The sequence below is a fragment of the Mus caroli genome, unplaced genomic scaffold (assembly GCF_978045245.1).
Source record: "Mus caroli unplaced genomic scaffold, Mus_caroli_1 scaffold_10, whole genome shotgun sequence".
NCBI classification, from domain to species: Eukaryota; Metazoa; Chordata; class Mammalia; order Rodentia; family Muridae; genus Mus; species Mus caroli.
In genome coordinates this window covers 90,391,855-90,413,488 of record NW_028227265.1, presented here as the reverse complement: position 1 = coordinate 90,413,488, position 21,634 = coordinate 90,391,855, and the positions used below count along the sequence as shown (strand labels likewise).

The 21,634-nt window shown below is 35.9% G+C and overlaps 1 pseudogene; it reads right to left on the bottom strand.

Moving 5' to 3' along the window:
- Window positions 1–995: 995 nt before the first annotated feature.
- On the bottom strand, window positions 996–19,657 carry LOC110300216 (heat shock protein HSP 90-alpha-like; annotated as a pseudogene).
- Window positions 19,658–21,634: the final 1,977 nt, after the last annotated feature.

Here is a 21,634-nt window from a genome sequence, read left to right as displayed (position 1 = left end):
CAGGCTGGGTTGACATGTTACCAAGCACCAAGGTTCCATAGTTTCTGTCCTCCCGTAGCTAGGGTAGCTAGTAGCTCTGTGCTTTTGTTTATATGGTGTTCATGCTTGCATCTGAAGCAGTTTATCAACTGATCACTTCCCCCATACTTAAAACTGCCTTTTCTAAATCACAAGTAAACATAGCACACATCTTTTATGCAAGTCATTTTCAAATAAATGTATCTTCCCTAAATTATTAATATTTCCACCACAGTATTGTTATGCTTGAGAAGCACAATAAAATACAATGTAAAAGTTATATTTATTGTATCTTCTGGTATATTCCTATGAGAAAAGACCTTCTATAGAGATGAATGAAGCCATGTACCAAAAGGAAATGACACAGGGACAGTTAGTATGCTAAAAGAATAGTTTCCAAGACAATAAACAATCTTCTAGAGTCAGCAGGAACAGTGTAGAGGCATAAAAGACAAGTTTCTTGCATTCCAGTACCATCTCCCTTTACCACTTCTAGCAATACATTTTCAATGTGATATTTTTCTTTTTATCCCATATGTATTTACCTTTTAAAGCAGAATAGGATTGGACACTATACTTTCATTCACAAGCCTTGCTAAGTTACAAAACCTAGGGAAACTTAGGGTTTTGTTCTTGGTACTTTGGAAAACAAGCCACTTGGGGAATTCCTCTGTCAAGTTGTTTTAACTCATATTTACTTCTAAGACTAGTACATGCAGAATTAACCATAGGGAATGAAAAAATTAAGGTGAATGTTAAGCCATCTTAATTTAGTCTACTAAGGAACCCAACTCAACAACTAAACTCTTCAGACCACAAAGTTAGCATTAACAGTAGGTTACATTACATCTTAAAGCAAACACTCTATCAACCTTTTGATTCAAACCTATAGTATCACAGTATCACGTGTAGAAATTTTATCTGCAGATGGTTTAAATGTTAACAAAAATCAACAAAATATCATGGAAAATATATTATCAGAAGGAATGAAGGTAAGCATCAAACACATAGTTCTGGTGAAGCTTAGATGACATTTCTTCAGTTTCAGCAGCACTGGTATTCACTATAGGATTATCCTCATCAATACATAGTCCAATTCCTAGACCAATACTTAGGCTTTCAGTAATGGAGTGATTAGGGTATATCTCCAAGTGTTTCTTTGCTGACACATAACCCATTGTTGAGTTGTCTCTGAGGGCTTGAGCTTTCATGATTTGCTCCATGTTTGCTGTCCACTCATATGTACTTGTGTCAATACAGCATACTGATGTCACCAATTGGTGTGACACAACCACCTTTTCAACCTTTTTCTTCACACTATCTTTCAAAATTTTGCAGAAATTTTCAAATTTTGTCTTTTTCTCTTCCTGTTTCTTCTTTTTCTCTTAATCTTCTTGAAGTTCCAGTCCTTCTTTGGTAACTGACACCAGGTCTTGGCCTCAAATTCCTTCAGCTGTTGAACACAATATTCATCCAAGGGCTCAAACATATAGATTACATCTAAGCCATGATTTCAGGGTCATTCCACACAGGCTGAGTTATCAACCTCGTCCTTGATCTCACCTGTGAAAAAAATAGATATACTTCTGGTTTTCCTTCATGCTGGTGCAATAATCGTTGAGAGAAACCATCTCATCCCCAGAAACAGATGTGTAGTATCAGAACAGCTTTGAAAGCTCCTTCAGATTCTAGGCTTTATATTATTTGTGAATGACTCAATTTTTTGTAGTTCTCTTTATCTTCTGTCGGTTCAGTAAATAGTTCGAAACGTTTATTGACAAAATTCTTTCTGATGACTTTCAGAATTTTGCTTTGCTGTAGCATTTCATGGGAAATATTGAGAGGAAGATCCTCAGAATCCACCACCCCTCTAATGAAATTCAGATATTCAGGGATTAGCTCCTCACAGTTATCCATGATAAGAACTCTTTATACATACAACTTGATGATGTTCTTTTTCTTTCTGATTCCAAATAAATCAAAAGGAGCCACCAATTGAGATAAAAAGTAGAGCCAGAATTATAATTGTCCTTCAACAGAAAAATGCTTTGCTGCCAAGTGTTCTTTCCAATCTCTGATTAAGCTCTTGTAGAACTCTTTGTATTCTTCATTAGTAATGTCATCAGGATTTTTGGTTCAAATCGACTTTGTTTTGTTGAGTTCTTCTTGATTAATGTACTTTTTCTTTATCTTTTTTTTCTTCCTGTCACCATCTTTCTTCTTCTTCTTCTTCTTCTTCTTCTTCTTCTTCTTCTTCTTCTTCTTCTTCTTCTTCTTCTTCTTCTTCTTCTTCTTCTTCTTCTTCTTCTTCTTCTTCCTCCTCCTCCTCCTCCTCCTCCTCCTCTCCCTCCTCCTCCTCTCCTTCTCCTCCTCCTCCTCTCCTTCAGAACCAACATCTATTTCAGTGTGTTATCACCAGACTCCTTTTCTTCCTTTTCATTCTCTTCCTTTTCTTCAGCCTCATCATCAATGACTTTCTTATCACATCCCTTCTCAACAAAGGGCATACTGGGATAGCCAATAAAAAATGTTTCATCACAATCTCCTTTATTTTCCTTTCCTCCAAATACTCAGTTTGGTCTTTTAGATGTGAGATATCCTTTGTACCATGACCCATTGTTTCTCCTGTGTCCATTCTCACTGTGAAAGATTCCCCCAGCTGAGGAGTCCCAGGCATACTGCTCATCATCATTATGCTTCATGATGATAGTTACTTTCTCAGCAACCAAATATGCAGAGTAAAAATCAACACCAAACTGGCCCATCAAAGAGATATCTGCACCAGCCTGCAAAGCCTCCATGAAGACTTTGGTGCCTGACTTGGCAATAGTGCCAAGGTTATTGATCAAGTCAACCTTAGCCATTCCAATTCCAGTATCCACAATAATGAGGGTTTGATGTTGCTTGTTGAGAATGAGATTAATGTGCATACTCTTCCCCAAATCAAGTTTACTAGGGTCTGTCAAGCTGTTGTATCTGATTTTATCTAGAACATCTAATATATTGAAAATGAGCTCCCTCAGAAAGATTTCTTTGTTTAAATAGAAAGTATTGATGATCAAGGACAATAACTGGGCAATTACTCTCTGAAATGTATACATCTCAACTTCTTTTTCCTTCATTAGTTGGTCTTGGGTCTGGGTTTCCTCAAGTATCTTTGCTGAATGACCACACACACAATGTGACTAAGCACACCAGAATATGGAAGCAACTCTGATATATTTTTAAGTTAGTTAGGACAAATTATTGTCCAAGAATCAAAAGAAAATTCAGTTCAAAAATCTACCATCAGGCACTGTGCTAGTTTGAATCTTTCTACTAACTGAATAGAATCATGACTAATAAAGGAAAACTAAATTCTATTTATCTTAGGCAATAAATAGGATAATTTTGTATGAAGTCGGTTAGAATGCATACCTTTTTGTGCTAAGTTTGAAAGGGTCTAAGAACATTATTATTTCTTTATTTAATTGTAACTTGTGTGATTGGTAATTAAGGGAGCATCACCTGATGCAGAGGGAAGAGAATGTTGATTTATTTCTCAGTTGCTGTTTTTCCTTCATGGTGAAGAATTGGTCTCTTAGGACTGTATAGTTCAATCCCAATATCAGTTCTTTGTTCTTGATTTCTCTTGATTTTACAAACCTCATTCATATTTAATGCCTCATCACACCCTCTCTAGCAAAGGGTTGTGGGACAATGTTCTCAAACACAGCCGGACATACTCAATTGCCTGCAGAGCAGGAAAAGGCCAGGAGGGAACCTCAGAGTGTTTTATCAATAGAGACCAAAGAGGAAAATTTCAAAATTAATACTTTTTCTCTTTTATTTTGAAAATGTTTTTGTATTTATTTCTTTTGTAATTCTTCTTTATTTTTGAGAATGTCATACATATGGGCTACAAAATATGATCACATTCATTCTCAATTCCCCCGTCAACTCCTTCCATACCCAAAGATGCAATCTCACCCAACTTTCTTGTCTTCTTTTTAGTTGTTGCCGTTGATATAAGTCCAAGTAGTGTGGTCCATGAATGGGCTGCAGGGACATTCACTGAAATATGGGAAACCTGCCAGTGACCACACCCTCAGAGTTGATTCTCACTTCTTTAGCAGTTATCAACTGCCAATGCATACTACAGTGACTTAGAGTTGTGTCTACCTAGACCTTGTATAGGTCTTGTGCGGGTAAGCACAAGTGCTGTGAGTTCCTGAGCTTATGTAATAACCATGTATGACATCATTTCACACTATTCCTCCCCAGCCTCCCACTGTTACATCCTTTCCTCTTTTTGCCTCCTATCCAGCCATTTCCTGCAGTTTGGTAGGGGGGAAGGGAATTAGTGAGGAAAGATGTCTGATTTAGGCCTGAGTGCATGCTGTTATTCTCAAAACTTTGGGCACTTTGTACCTTTGCATTAATTACTCTTGATTAGAAAATGAAGCCTCTGTAACTAGGGTTTAAAACAGCCCGGGTTTTTGCATGTAAATGTACGTATTTAGAAGAAATTTAGTAACAATTATTTGCATAATAACAATAGACTGTTCTATAACACAAAATGCTGTATGTTCTACTGCAAAATCTGAATACTTTATGCTTAACATATAGCACAATCTACTATAATTATTCTCTGTAATATTTCTCATTGCTCTAACACATACTCATGTGTTACTTACTTGTTTACTACTAGTTAATATAATCCATCCTGTCTTGTTTTCTTTAGAGAATTGCATGTTTTTCAAGTACCATAGAAAACTCTAGTAATAATTGTGATGGCAGCACAGAAGAGGGTGTATACTAAGTATAGCCCAATAGTTTCTCTATCCCTAACATTCTTCATGGTGTGTTTTATCTACTGGAATCTTATTACCACTAGTGAGGAAGGCTAGGAGGAGTCTTTCCAATGTAGAGATGAAGCCAAGGCCAAGAAGATAAGTATTTGTCCAGGCTCACAGAGCTATCCCATTGTGCAACCTGGATTTCCTCATATCTCACTGACATCATAGTCTATACAAGCCAGCAAGCCAGAACTAGAGTTAAAATGTGTCTTTTTTGCCTGAAATATAGAATGGTGACTAAAGAGGAGGAGGAAATAGAACAACAACAACAAAAAAACCCCCACAATATTGTTCTAGGTCATGTGTAAACCATTGCATTCATCTGTAATTATTTTATTACATTCCATAATAAATAAAGTAACCAATTTTCTTCTTTACTAACTCTACAAATATATTACATAACCGTATATATTTAATTGTATTTACTCCAAACAAGAGAATTTTAAAAATTGCTCTTGGATGTAGTATTCTGGGGTCTGGAGCAACAGCTAAATGATTAGAAAAAGCAACAATATAAACCAATCAGACCCCCCCCCAGAACTCCCAGAGACTAAACTACTAACCAAAGAGTACATATGGAGTGACCCATGGCTCCAGCCACTTATGTAGCAGAGGATGTCCTTGTCAGGCATCAATGGGAGGAGAGGCCCTTGGTCCTGTGAAGGCTTCATTCCCCAGTGTAGGAAAATGACTGGGCAGGAAGGTGGGAATGGGTGAGTGGGTGGGTGGTGGAGCACCCTCAAAGAATCAGGGGAGTGGGGATGGGACAGCACCTTTCCAGAGGGGAAACCGGGAAAGGGGATAACATTTGAAATATAAATAAAGAAAATATCCAAGAAAAAGAATAAAAGGGAAATAGAAATCCAAAATAATTATACATTTTATAAAGTAATATTCTTATCTTTATTGTTTAAAGTAAAAATGCTTTAATAATAGTAAAAAAAGGGGGGCTTACACCTTTGGAGAGCATCTGGTTTAGGTCTCTTAGCGTATATACTAGCTCAGAACCAACTGCCACTCAGAACCAACTGCCACTCTAAATTCAGAGGATGTGACACCTCTGACCTGCATGCATGTGGTGCAGTGCATCTATACTCAGGCACACTCATACACATAAAATGATTTAAAATAAGCAGTACTCCACTAAATTATATAAATATATAGATAACCATTTTTATGTGATGTGTGTGTGTGTGTGTGTGTGTGTGTGTGTGAGAGAGAGAGAGAGAGATACATTATATCATGTACATTAGAGCTTCTCAGTAAAGCAACAATATATCTAAGGGCAAATCAGAGTTATGGCTTTCTAGTACCTTTGATGTCAGAGAGTTTCTCAGGGCAAGTATATTTTATTTCCCCTTTTTAATTCAGTTATAATGAAATGTTAATTTGCTTATCAATGCTACATTCAATGAAACATTATAAGATATGAATAATATAAATAGATGATAATTTATTGAATTTATCTTTTAAGTTAAGAGAATATTTGATAAAATATTATTCTCACCTTCAATCAATCATCATCAATCATCTGGCTGCCAGAAGATTGGGATGAAGAACTTTTGAGAAATTAAGTTACCCAGGGCCTGCACACATCTGTGCCAGAATGAGTCCTAGACCTGAAAGGAGAAGTGTACACATACTCTTACCCTATCCATCACCCAGAAACTACCTGAAATTGGTAACCACTTACAAAGTAAAAATTAGTGTCCTTCAAGGGAGTCTCAATAGGGAAACAAACTCCTCTTAAGAGCTGACCCCATCCCCAGAAGTAGACGGCCAAGAGAAAGCAATTTCAAAAGTATCTTTGGAGGGTCTGGAGGTTCTATGTCTCATAATGTTGTCAAGGCATTGTTTTCAACCTTACCTGTACTGCGAGCATGTTTTATGGGTCTGGTTTTGTGTTTTTACAGGATCCCCTTGTGTGTTTTGTGTCTATATGCACTTAGAGCTCTGTTTCTTATTTGTTTTGTCTTATTCTGGTTTGTTTGGTTTTCTTTGTTTTATTTTATTTTATTGTTACCCATGAGATGCATATTTGCTTTTTAAAAAGAGAAACAGAAAGGCTGTGGATCCTTTCTGTGTGTCCATAAACAATGAGAGACAAGGTGAGGAGAAAATGTGTGTGTGTGTGTGTGTCTGTGTGTGTATACAATAAAAACTAATGAGAAAAGAGGCCATGAATTTTAAAAACAGGGAGGAGCTATATTAGAAGTTCAAAGAAAGGAAAAAGGGAGATTTCAGTAATTATATTTAAATATAAAAAAGAAATATTTTTGAAGAGTGAAGAAAACCTGGAGAAGAGAGGCTAAATGTGGACACAGACAATTATCTTGCATCTACTCTATCACACACTGATAACAGGGAGTATGTGAGTTGTACTGTCTGGTAACACAGCTATTTTGGAAGAAAGAAAATATGAGAATTTTTCATAGTGAAGAGTGTGGTAGTAGTACCTTAGGAATGTTGACAAACAGTATAAAGAAATTTTATTGCAGACTTGAAGGAATAGTACAGTTTTATGTCTTCCTTTTAATCAACAGATGAATATTGAAATATCTATATGCTACTAGGCTCTGTCCATTATTACTTCATCAACACATTTGGAAGTATGACATGATCATATGGGACTATGTCACCTTAATCATACAAACCAAAGACTGAATTCTGGAATTCTTATGTGTATGATCTATATGACAGATATCCCAAAGGCTTCTATGTAAGAGAGTGTCTTCACAATGCTTTTTAGAAGCAAAATTTTGGAAGATTCTTCGGTGTCCATGACACCAGTTGTGACATAATAAAACTCTACATTATATATTTTATTATCAAAAATATACAATGATTATCAGTTAATAGTAATACATAGATGTATAGTTTTAATATGTGTATTATAAATACCAATGTAAAATTTATTATATATAATGTTTCATAATGTTTTCTATTACATGTAATTATATACATGTTTGTGTATGTGTGCTTATGTGCCTTATGTATCTATGTACTATTTTGTTACATTAAACATTTCAGAAGATTAATTTAGTTATATGAACAAAGAAACAATATAGTGCTAAAAACATTGTTGACAGAATAGTAGGTCTAATGTGTATACATTGTTTATGTATGTCTATGAATACACACACACACACACACACACACACACACACACATCTTTGGCTCAGATAGAAGCATAAATCTATCAGGTAAAAATGTAAAGGTCCATATTGTTTTATATTGTTTGAAGTTTTAATAGGATGAGACCACATTATGCATTGTGGTCAAAATTCTGCAAATGAATATAAAGTATCTGAAACATTTGGGATTAGATATTACAATTCTCAGTCAAGATAAGAAAGAAGACTGATATTTTCACCACTTTTGAAATTATTCTGCAAAGGCATCATGTTGACATAATCCTAAGTATAATTTTTAAAGGTTATTATTTGTATATTTGAGTCAAGATATAAGAGCCTTACTTAGCCTTGCTTTCAAAGATTTGGTACACAAATCCACAAGTAGCACTGGTGGGAAAATTTTATAAGTGTACAGGTTTGGAAACAACTTACAAGTACCTTTGATTGAAGCTTCCCTCATGAAGATGAAGACACGTTAAATAAAAAGCAAGAGTGTTATGGTTTCTCAGAGTTTGAATCTAAATGTAGACCTCTGTTCATTCTTGTGCATAAAGATGCTCACCAAGGACACTGCTGCTCTCTACAAGGAGTAAAAGGTGTTATCAGGAGCTTTCTCAAACACTTGAGATCTGAAAATCATCTTTCCCCAAGAATAAGCAGCATAGAGTATATGTATTTTTAAATAGCATTTTACATAAATATGCCTAAAATAGGACAAATAAAAGAAAATATACCAGTTTTCTCTTTCTGACATATAGTATGACATACCTCTTTTTAAGCTTTATATGTGCACATTTGAGACCTTGGATTCCTAACAGAAATTGAAAAATGCTGAATAAATTTTTCATTAGATGTGTTCACTTAAAAGTTATATTCAACTAAGCAATTCGTAATATTATTTTATTGCTTTGTTTTTGTAGTTAATGAATCATCCCATAATAAATTAACACACTTGCTTTTTAATATTTCTTGTTCCCACTTCTTCCTATTTAATGCCACCATCATTGTGATAAATATCTGCACATTTTCTCTGAGGAAACACTTCTGACAGTGGATGTGGCAATGCATTATGCTAAGGATGTCGCTCATGCTCTAAAAGGCTTAAACTTTTGCTGGACCTCACAGACAGTTACTACTACACCTATCTTGAACTCACTTCAGACTTAACTTTACTATGTACTGTTTACCCTGACCATTTTTTTTAATTTAAGGATAATGAATTCTTTTCTTATTTTTTATTTTTTATATATATTTTTTATTACATCTTTTCCTCAATTACATTTCCAATGCTATCCCAAAAGTCCACCATCCCCCCTACTTCCCTACCCACCCATTCCCATTTTTTTGGCCCTGGAGTTCCCCTGTACCCTGACCATTTTTTAACTGCCTTTAAAAGAACGATGTAACAATCAACTTCATTTGCCTTGGATTTCTCATGTAATCAAGTTTTACAAACTAAAATCATGTATAACTGTCACCTTAACTTACTCTTCCATGCCCCTGACCCATATTAATGCATGTTGTATTAATAATCAATGGCTGAACACAGCAAATACAGGGCTTCAAAGGAATCATCTTAAATGAATATCCTCTAAGCTATGTTTAACATTTCTGGAAAATGTTGAGTACATTTGAATATTGATTGATAAATACTGTTTATAATATTGTCTGTCATCTGGCTCAGTTGGAATCACTTGGAATAAGTGATTGAATGCCTGGTAGAATTCTGTTACAGATTTTCGTAAACTAACTTCCTTCCTTCCTTCCTTCCTTCCTTCCTTCCTTCCTTCCTTCCTTCCTTCCTTCCTTCCACATGTGATAATTTCTATGTTGTTCAATAAAGACAGAACAGAACCTCCTGTGAGGGACAGACACAGCACACAGACCCACAAACAGACATAGATACAGGGACAGATTCACAACAGAACTTTCAGGTAGGCCTAGATTCAGACTAAGACGACAGATCAGGAGTGGAGGAAATAGGAAGCATGAAGGAGGGAGGTCAAGTCCTGGCTCACTCAAGTTAAATGATACCAAGGGGGAAGTGAGGTGCTTTTATTTCCTTCCCTGTATGACATCTACAGATTATCAGCAACTAGGAGCATTATCAATACATTCTAACTAGCAGCAAGTGTATATGGTGACAGGGAATAACATAGTCAGTGAAACCTTAAAGCTGTCTTTAACATTTCAACAGCAGAATTGAGAGGAAACATATCGCAGTGTGTGGGAGTGTTCAAGTTTAGAACATATCATGTTGCCTCCTATCTCCTCTGAAAACTCCAAGACGGAGAGCCAAACTTACGTTTGGAAGGTCAAGAAATACGTTGGTTGATGAATGCCTATGATGACAGCATGTTCATTATGGAAGAACAGAGCAGAGCCCCTTACTGTAATAGGAAATAGAGAAACAGCTTTCATACAGTACAGAGCTTGGAGTGGTCACAGAACTGGGTTTGTGCTTGATGTGGATAAAATGGATGCAAAGACATCAAACAGGGTCAAGCTTGATCAAATTCATCTAAAAGGGAATTTGTCTGGAATAATTAATAATTAAAATATCTCCTGACTCATGATCTTGCTATTATGTGAAGCGTATTTTAACAATCATTTTTGCTATGTGCAGTTTTATTAGACATAGATGACAATTCCCATAAATACATTGTATTCTTGAGACAATGATATTTTTTTAAAAATTACTGTCACTAATTTCTCTTTTGCAAACTATACTTCTGAAGGACGTGACGCCCCTGTTGTATCCTGGCTATTACGAAAAAAAGTCTTTCCTTCAGAACTTTTAATTAGTTTTGAGAGAACATTGTTTGTTTGTAGGGAAGAGGGGTCGCATTGCCTTGCATTTAGTCACAAATCCTTTATCTAATATGTTGTTGTCCAAGATTCATTAATTCTATTCTTCTCCTTGTTGCGAGCACTCATTACTTTGCTCATTTGAAATCAGAGCAGGTTAGATAGGCTGAAAACCTTTTTTTTTTTTTTTAATGTGTGTCCTGAAAATAAACAGCCTGAAAGATAAAGCCGAGCCCAGAGTGCTTGATGTATTACATCTCACTGGCATCTGACAAGCCTTACTCCCCAGTGATACAATTTTTTTCTAATAATTTAGTCTCAGTCTATTAAAAGACAAGTGCAGATGATGCACACAGGCAAGCAGGGAAGGATGGCCAAGACAGCTGCTGTAGAGTGTTATCCATTTCCCAAAATTCACCAAAAAAGTGTTTTGCATTGATTTACAAATATTTCAGAATAATTATTACCATTTCTGAGTGATTAAATATAACAAGGTGAACAACATTTTGTGTTTGCTACTCTGTATAATGTTATTAAAACCTGGATTTAAATGCAAAATTAGCTATTATTTCCCATTTTCTTATGACAAAATGGTTATTTTTTATTGCTTTATGAGGTCCAGCCCACTACAGATTTTTAAATTAATAAACCATATAGAAATACCTTATATTAGATCCCCGACATTCTTTTTGATGTTATTTAAAATGTACTTATTCTTAGAGAAAAAGAATGAACTCTTAATACTTAACTGGAATGTTTTGATCAGTGTTCTTTGAGGGGCCACCAACTTACTTTTACACATGCTGGGAGTTAGGGCAAACTACTATGATCGAGAATTGAACTTGCTTTCTCTAAGTGAGATAAGTCAAACATTTCTTGAAATGTTAGGTGTCCAGGTAGAAATCAGTTAAGGATGCCACTGCCCATGCATTTCAACTACAAAAGGTCTTGTTCCTGTGGTAATAAAGGTGATAAAGGAACACCAGAGACAACAAGTACATTTGGCCACCATGAAAATGGCCTAGCAGTCCTTCTGAACCTACATACCACCCATGGGTTGTCCCTTCCAGTCCACTCAGTGCACTATACTTGACCTAACTGGGAAAATCATTCTACCTCTATGCTACCTCGAGGTTTTTTTCCTTAATCTTACAGTAACCTTTCTCACAGTCCTGGTGAGGCTAAGCTAAGCTGTGTATGTTACAATGGTGTCTTGTGTAAGGCTTGAATTTTGAAGACACCATGCAGGAGCTGCAAAAGCCAGTAGTGCTTCTTGAAAGGCAATCTACTCTCTAGGGCATTTTTCCCATAGATCCATATGAAGATGAACTGTCACAAAATAATATTGCTTAGACAAAATAAGGATTTTACAGAATTTCTGATTTGATAAAGTTTTAAGAAGTAAGCGTAATTTATAAAAAGCTTTAGGAGATGGTTTAAGTTATAATAACATTAGAATTAAGAATATAATGTGCCTTCTCCCCTGAAGTGTGACCTCATAAGTTAGAAAAGGATTACAGTGAACTTTCATGTGTAACAACCATGTAATTGAACTTGGAAGAAAAAAAATAGGCTTGGGACAAATTAGAGATCAAAGAAAACATTCATTCTAGGTTGGGACTGAGTTCTTGGATCTTGCAATAGAGGGTGTGACCATGTGTTTCAGTGTGTACCATGAAAAGACAGGGTTATGAATAAAGAATAAATAATTATATTATGAGCATAAAAGTAGAGAAAAGGTGGTTAGTCTGTTGAGCTTACCAAGACTTCAAAAATAAGATGCAGGATAGATGATGATCTGTTTCTTGGCAAATACAAATCATCACCAGCTGACCATCGGAAAAACTTTGCGCCTATAGACTGGCTCGTTTAAACTTTGTTAATCAAGGACAAAAGAATTATTGCTTTGGGGTTGTGATGAACTTGTGGAGAGAAAGATTGGAAATGTTTAGTTCAGTCGGAGATGTAAAAGAATGCATAATCAATAATTTTCTTGTTTTTTCCTTTTGTGTAATAATTTTAGGTTTTTTTTGAAGAATATGTTTTTGTGGTGATTGGTTTTAGAAAATATCTAACTTGTGCATGAGGTGATCTTTTCTCTACATAGGGAATATGTCTTAGATGTTATAAAAAAGGCTAAAGGAAAAAAATTAAGCTGTTGGAGCCAGCTTGTTGGAGCTTTATTCATCCACCAAATTGTGTGTGTGAGTGTGTGTGTGTGTGTGTGTGTGTGTGTGTGTGTGTGTGTGAAGTTTGTTGGAGCTTGCCCATTGGAGTTTGCTCCATCCACCAATGTGCATATATGGAGATGTATGTGTATATATGTAAAGTTATTTGGAGCTTTGTTCCATCCACCCAATGTATAATTATATTTGTTTGTATGTATGTATGTATGAATGTATGTATGTATGTACATACATATGTATGTACATAGTTATGTATGTACATAGATATGTATATAATATGTTTGTATGAAGTTGATGGAGCTTGTATTGCTTCATCCACTCATGTATGTGCATATGTGTGTGCATGTGTGTGTGTGAGAGAGAGAGAGAAAATGACTATCTGACCTTCTTTCCTTCTTCCAGTCACTAGCTGCCATCAACTGCTCACCTTTGCACCACCCCAGCTAATATCAGTACTGGACTCTTGTCAGGAACTCTATGCCCCATTTCAGCTTACCCTGTAGTGTTAAAGCTGGCTTTCAATAAAACATGTCTGATATGATATCAGAATTAGAGGAAACATTGAGTGTGTGCCAGTCCTGTTACTGAAGGTCTATTCTTTATAGAGAATTTATGTATCAGGACATAGGATATTCTGTCTTTAAGACCTATCTCATTTATAGTGTGCTTTCTTCTTAAAGACCCTAAAGCATTAAGATTAGCCTCTCATGGACACTTGTGTTTAACTGTGGATCAAAATGAAAAATTTCTCTTCATCAAATAATTACATTCGTCTTTGTTGCAGTAAAAGAACTTGGCTAGCACATACAATGAATATGCTCTGTCTATACAATGGTTCAGATGACTCACCCACTACTATGCATTCTCTAATTTATGTGAACATAAAGTCAACATACCACAACATCATCCTTTTCCTTCATCCTGAACACAGACTGCTGGAGTAATCTCAGGTAGATTCTCATGTTCTTTCTTTTCTTTTCTTCTCTTTTCTTCTCTTTTCTTCTCTTTTTTTTTGATTCAGAAAAACAATAAAGGTTCTTCCAACTTACTTATTGATCAGTTTTGCATTGTAGCCAATCTGGAAGCAAACTTCTTGGCAGAGCTGAATAGATTTTCCCCATGAAATTCCTAGGACTTGTGACATGGTTGCTTACAATCTTAGTAAGAATAAAGATGACATGGTCTCTTACTCCCTTCCTCTGTCTCTAAACACTTGTCTTTGCATTTTAACATGAAGAAGTAAAGATACCCAAGTACATCTTGCTTTGTGGCTGTGAAGCCTTAGTCTACTTGTAGTACTACAGATGAGAATATCTGAGACTTCCTCTTTTAAAATTAACATAAATTTATCAGCCATAGTTATAAGATATCAGTGAATGAACAAGGTGGCAGTGGTTGTGATGTCTGGTAGGTGGAGTGGAGAATTTGCTGTTTGGTCATGTGTGATGGTCCCTCCACCCCCTGCATATAACATTTCTTTCACTACATTTTCTTTTGGATAAAGAATAGTGACACTGTCAGCCTCTCTGGCCTCAGGGACTAAATCCAGTGCCTCAAGCCTGGGAGAAATTGTCAGTGCCAATAGCCTAATATGAGCTGAAGCCTGAGAATAGGGACCTGCCGGCTGCTGCAGGGTTGCTCTTCTGATCACTCCTGACTCTCCTCTTTTGTACTAAAGAGTTTATGCTTTATGTCACACCAGAACTTGCCCCATTCTTCTTGAGCCTGCCTTTTGTCACAGGTGTTAAAACGATAGAAATTAAATTCTGCTACTCTTGAGTTCAATAATTCAGAACTTATGGTTTTACTCACAGTATCTTTGCTCTCACTGCAAAGATGTAAGAATGGAAAAGCAGACAGTTAAAATTTCCACCCTCTGGGTCAGAGCTGTGGTCCAAACATGTTTTACCTAAGTTCTGTAATACAGTTTCTAGTCTCCCTGTTCATATTATTCATTATTGTCTAGTCATTATGATCTACTCTGTTTTCTCTGCTTGTCATTTCTGGTGCACTTGTGTAGCCTGGTTATGAAAAAGGATCAAAGGAGACAAAGTAGAAAATGAATTGGTTGCATCTGCCGTAGGTTTTATTAAAGTTTTTTGCAAAATGTATATATAATAGGATTAAATAATATATAAAAAACTGAAAAGAAATTATGTGAAATCTGTGTGAACTATAAACCATGTTCCTATAATGGTCATGAGACAACCCAGTAAATAACTGAAGAGATAAAACTGTTTGAAACTGAGTTCATATGTTTTTGTCTATTATTCATTTTCTGTATTATTTTTGATTTCTAGTCTATCCACTTCTATTTAAAGTTACATACACAATGTTGCTATGGTTTGCCCTGTTCCCTGGAGGTTTATACATTAATAGCTTTGTTATCAGTCTCTTACATTACAGGGAGATAGTAGAAACTTTAAAAAGGTGGGACTCTAATGATACGTCGTATGATCACTGGAGTGTGTTTTAAAGGGGACGTTGGGAACCTGGCCTCTTCTTTCCTCTCTGTTTGTTTCTCAGACGAGTTCAAGAGCTCCACATACCACATACTACCCAGAAGATATGCTCCCTCAGAGGAACAGAAGCACAGATACCAAACTTCCAGACAGTGAAACAAAGCAAACCTGTTCTCTTTTATGTTGATCATCTCAGGCACTATGTTATAGTAATGGAAAGCTGGCATAGTTGTGTTTGGAGTCTGACTTTTAAGACATGCATTTAAGACCTGTGGATTTTAAAACGTATGATTATTTTTTCCTGCAAAACTTATTTTAATATATTACACCCTCTGCTTAACAAATTCATATATATATATATATGTATATATATATATATACATATATATATATTTAGTCTTCTAGTGAGGGACAGGTCAATGTTACATTTCAACTTAATATATGCCTTTGTATATCATTGTAAGGTATCTTGGAGCATGTATGCAACAGATTGTCACAGTTCTGTCTTAGTCAGAAATTCCTGTACTTCATGTTATAGTAACAATAACAGGAAATAATTAACAATATCAGGAAGCACGGCAATAGTGGAAAGATAATGTGGTAAAGTTGCTGTTTTGTCACAGTATAATTTGAAGTATATACATTTACCACCCAAAGGCATCTTTTCTAAGGAGTTGGTTATTCAAGAATCCAGGCAGCTTCTATTGTGAGGCTACTTCAATTTCTAATATTTAATTATTGCCAATTTATCTGTCCACTTTTATAGGGAGAACCCAGACAAACACAATTAACTTGTACTCTATTTATAATAGCCAATATCTGAATGCAAGGCAGCATTAAGTACAAAGGAACTAGTAATACAATTTTCCTACTTTATTAAGAAGAAGGGTTTGCCCTTTTGGTCACACCCCAGTCCTTTTTACTATTTGATCCTTGAGTATTAGATGACCGTTTACTTTTACTCACAGTTAGAGTACACCTCTTACCTTTCAACTCAAGCTAAAACAGTAGAGTCTCTGCCTTAAATGCAAAGCCTGAAGTTTTGTAAGTGATTTCTAATCCACTTCATCAATTCTGAAAATGGCTTTTTATGCATTAGAGACAAGACCCTGACAACAAACACTGATGACAAAGTGCTTACAATAAAAATTTACAGTTAGAGAAAGGAGAGATGGCACTGTAGGATTTATAGTTCAAAGAGTAATGCAGTAGTGTTCAACGAGTATATGAAGACATTTGCTACATTGGCCTCAGTTTTGTCTTCTGAAGTGTTCTTTCTGGTCTGTTGTCCTGGATCTCTACAGTGGACACAGGAGAGCGTAATTTTTTGAGGAAAAGAAAATGCATCACAGCCTGATTTTAGTATGTGTGTTTTGAATTCTATGAATCATGTTGGGTTGAGAAATTATGAATATTTTTAGACCAAGTTTCTTTCATTTAGTAATATTATATTTGTTTGCAAAATCAAAAGAGACTATGGAAATGTTGATTACAATCAGATCCATGTACACACTGTGTGAAATTATATCAAAATGTTTTCTGGACATTGTATTTCTGCCTGAACTATTTATTTGTGCATTCTCTCTCTCTCTCTCTCTCTCTCTCTCTCTCTCTCTCTCTCTCTCTCTCTCTCTCTCTCTCTCTCTCTCTCTCTCTCTTCCCCCCTCTCTCTTTCTTCCTCCTCTTCCTCCTCCTCCTCTTCTCTCCTCCCTCTTTCCTCTCTACTTACTTCTTGCTTGCTGTCTCCTGTTCCTCACACCTGCATATATATGTAATCTTGAGTTTAGCTGAAACACTAGCCCTGCCAGAGAATTCAAATGTGGGTACACATTTAGCTATTTTCTGTGCTTATTAAACATCAAATTTTACCTAAACTCACTTCTATTTTTATAATGTTTTCCCATAAACCTCAAGGAACTAGTTATATCTATTGACATTTTGGCTTAATGCCAATTCTCTCTACCACTGGAAGCTTAGCGGGCATATGGTCTACTTCCCAAATGCTCCATGATGATAGTTTTAGTAAACATCTTGATCAAGTAAAGGACTCAACTCTAAGCTACAGTACCAGTGGATTTTGTAGAAGCTGCCTGATGCCTAAAATTTGGCAGTTAATTACAAGTTCTATACCATTCCATTTTTTGTATTAACCAGCACATATTAAAATTCTATTACAAAAATCAATTCAAATATAAATATTCAATTTGGGACTGGTGACTGTGTTTATACCCATCTGAAATAAATAATAGAAAATATATAATACATTAAATATTGACATTAAATTTGGTCATCAAGCAACAAATAGCAGTGACTCCTGAAAATGAGGGCAAACAGATGACACCTCTGTATGTCCATGTTACTTGATGAAAAGAATGTTTGGACCATAGCTAAGGGTGGGACAACTCAACAGAATGTGGGATCGGGGGCAGAGTTAAAGAGGCTAAATCAGAAAAGCTCAGAGAACTATCATATTTAGAACAGAACTCTGGAGAGGAAAAATACACACAGAGAAAGACCTAATAAAAAATTAAAATAATAATAATAAAACATCAGGTAAGGAAAGAAAGAAAGAAAGAAAGAAAGAAAGAAAGAAAGAAAGAAAGAAAGAAAGAAAGAAAGAAAGAAAGAACGTTCCTTGGCCACCTATATTCTCAAGCACATGTACACATCCACACAAGGTAAAGCAAAGTAAAGCTTTAAAAAATTCTTTAAAATTTTTAAAAATATAAAACAAAAAGTATAAACCTATGGTATTAAGAGGATCAGAAAGCCCCAAAATAATAATGAGGAAATGGTTACAAGTTGCCATAGAATCAAATCTTTAACTCTAGTGATAGTGAGAAATCTCAAAGGAAAAGGACATGTAGAAAGTAAGGTGATGGGATGGCAGTGGCCATGCAGTTTTCTTGGCAGAATCATAGATGCAGGAAGACAATGGGGCTTATTCTTACATTAATGGGAAGAGGAAACAAAAAAAAAAAAAAAAAAAAACTTACTGCCAGTGCCAAACAGGAAATGTCTTTTAGAAGAAAATTGGTGTAAGAACCAGAAATACAAATTTGAGTAAGAAAATTTTCATGTTTCATGAGATGATATTCATGATGATTTTATTAAACAAAGTATTCTGTAATAGAAGATGTTTTTTTCAATAATTTAATAGTTCTGGTGATAATCTTAATATATAAGCAAGTCTATTGGAACAGATTCATTATTATATGTTGTTATTCTCAAATTGTCCATTCATATTCTTAGTGTGTTTTTCTATTGGTTTCTTTGACTTTTTGCGTAATATAATATGAGGTTTTTTTTAACGTATTCATATATGGCTATAATCATCAGTCTTTAGAGTTGTTGATTAGATAGTGATCACTTAGATTTAATTTTAATGTAAAACTTGTGATTGTGTGTGTGCATGTATGTGTATGTAAGGGAGAGACTTGTGTTCAGGTGTTCTTGGAGTTCAAAAGGCATTTGATTCCCTGCAGTAGATCCACCCTACATGGACCCTGAGGTGCACTAGAAAAGCAAGAAGTGCTCTTGCCAATGGAGCCATCACTCTAGTCCTAAATTATTAATTTTAAATGAAATTAATTTTGATACTTTTTTGCTAGTAATATCACAATTGTTAGTCTTTATAGTTTAATTTAACACTTTAAATTTTGAAAGAAAAAAATGTGACATGGAACCTAATCCCAGTTACTAAGGTACAGTTAAAGAATACTTGACTCCCAATATCATGATTCAAATCCTAGTTACTATAGTAACAAAACTATGAATAATTCTATGAATTGCATAAAGTATAAACACCACTAGCAGTTCCCACTCATCAAATGCAAAGTGCCAGACACACCCTAACTTGAGTCATATCATTCTGTTTCAGTCCTGCTGATGTTGACTCTCTCTTGATCTTATGCAGTTTATGTAATAGCAGCACTAATGCAGTGAATTCTTTCTCATATCACAAGATGACTTCCTTCTTTTATTGGATAGTTTCTTTATTTACATTTCAAATGTTATCCCCTTTCCAGGTCTCCCCTCCAGAAATCCTCTATTCCATCCCTTCTCCCCATGCATCTATGAGGGTGCTCCCCCACCATACCCACTCACTCCAGCCTTTCTGCCTTGGCATTCCCCTACACCAGAGCATTGAACCCCCTCAGGCCCAAGGGCAGCTTCTGCCACTGATGTCCAACAATGCCATCCTTTGCCATGTGTGCGGCTAAAGCCATGGGTCCCTCCATGTGTATTCTTTAGTTGGTGGTCCACTCCCAGGAAGCTCCAGGGGATCTGGGCAGTTGACACTATTTTTGCCCCCATGGGGCTGCAAACCCCCTCAGCTCCTTCAGTCTCTTTTTCAACTCCTCCATCAGGGGCCCCCACTCTCCTAAACAAAAGAAGTAATTGTACAAAGATGGCTAAAATGAAGTAGAAGAAAGACAATGATGGTCCTGTAAATAAACTTCGGTTTAAGCAGAAATGGAGCTATCCAAGAAATGGAATGCGAGTATATTGTCATGTGACATTTGGGCTATTTCCCCATACACAACAATGACAACAAATTATCATTGCAAATGGGGCAATCGCTTGTGATCCATCGATTTGCAGTAAGAGAAAGCAGCTGATAAGGAGGAGCTCATGTGGCCATCACATGCCTAGAAGACACTAACAGTAAACGGTGTCTCAGATAGGGAGAGTCGAATTTATTGACTCATGTGCGCCCTGAGAGGTTGACTATGCTCCAGTGCACACATAAACAGCATTAACTGGATTTTGGACTAAGTGAAATTTAAAAAGGAGAGGGCATAAATGCTGGAGGGATTTGCACTTCGGGAGGTCTACCAGAGACTGATAGGTAGATACGGTCAAAGTGCATTGTATTCATGTATGAAATTCCCAAATAAGAAACTAAAATGCATAAGAGAAAATATGCTTACACGTGAGAGAAACCCTTGGAAGGATTTCTTTGACTTCAACACAAGGGACCCAATTCTAGAAACTAATTCAAACATCCTGCAGTTTACTGAGACTTAACAGGATTCCTACTGCAGTCATGAAAAGGGAAAAAAGCAGATAATATGATTTTAATACAAAGAAAATATTTTTTTTGTACCAAAGACCCTAGTTGATGTCTTGTCCTGATTTCCCTTTTAATTTTTTTTTGATTTATTTATTTCATATATGTTAGTACACTTCACTGTCACTACCAGAAGACAGCATCTGATCTTACCAGAAGAGAGAGAGAGAAACACACACACACACAAACACACACACACACACACACAAACACACACACACACACACACAGAGAGAGAGAGAGAGAGAGAGAGAGAGAGAGAGAGAGAGAGAGAGAGAGAGAGCAGTGTGCACACTATGGCAATATGGCTAGAGTATAATTTGAAGGGGCTGGGTCTGTCCTTCTATCTTGTGGATCCTGAGATCAAATGCAGGCCCTGGGCTTGGAAACAGGCACTTTTATGCATTATTCATCATGCCACCACAGTCTATTACCATTATTTAGCTGTCTTTACCAACAGCACATTTTTCCTTCATTATGTTTGTCTGCTCCTTATTTAGCTTTCCTTTCTGTTGGTAGTTTTCTAAGATCTGCTCTTTCATCAATTTCAAATTTTCATGATTTTATGATGTGGATGTATTTCAGACTTCATGGAGTAGAGTTTGTGAGTATTTTATGCATACAATAGTCCCCCAATTTTCCTTTATCTAATGTCTGAATAACCATAGCTCTACTTCCCATTTCTACAACTGGCCAACTGTAGTAACCTAACCGTCCTTTCATCTTTTATACTTGCTTTTATCATTTAGCTTAGAGTCTGTATCATATAACTACATTTTTAAATTTGTCAAAACTTCTCCCATTTATAGTGCTGAATAATATTCCACTGTGTGTGTGAACCATATTGCCTCAGTTCGCCAGTGGACACATACTCTGATTGTGGATAGCTTTTAGATGTTTCAAAACATGCTATTGTGAACATGTCTGTATCTGTTTGATTGAAACTTTTTCAACATTTTCAGTTCATACTCAGCATTGGGACACTAGGTCCCATAGCAGTTCTGCTGTAAATCTCACAAAGAACCCCAAGACATTTCAAAAGTGTCTGTATCGTCTTACATTTCCATCAACAGCATTTTGAGACTATTCATTTCTGAAGAGTACAATACAAGAG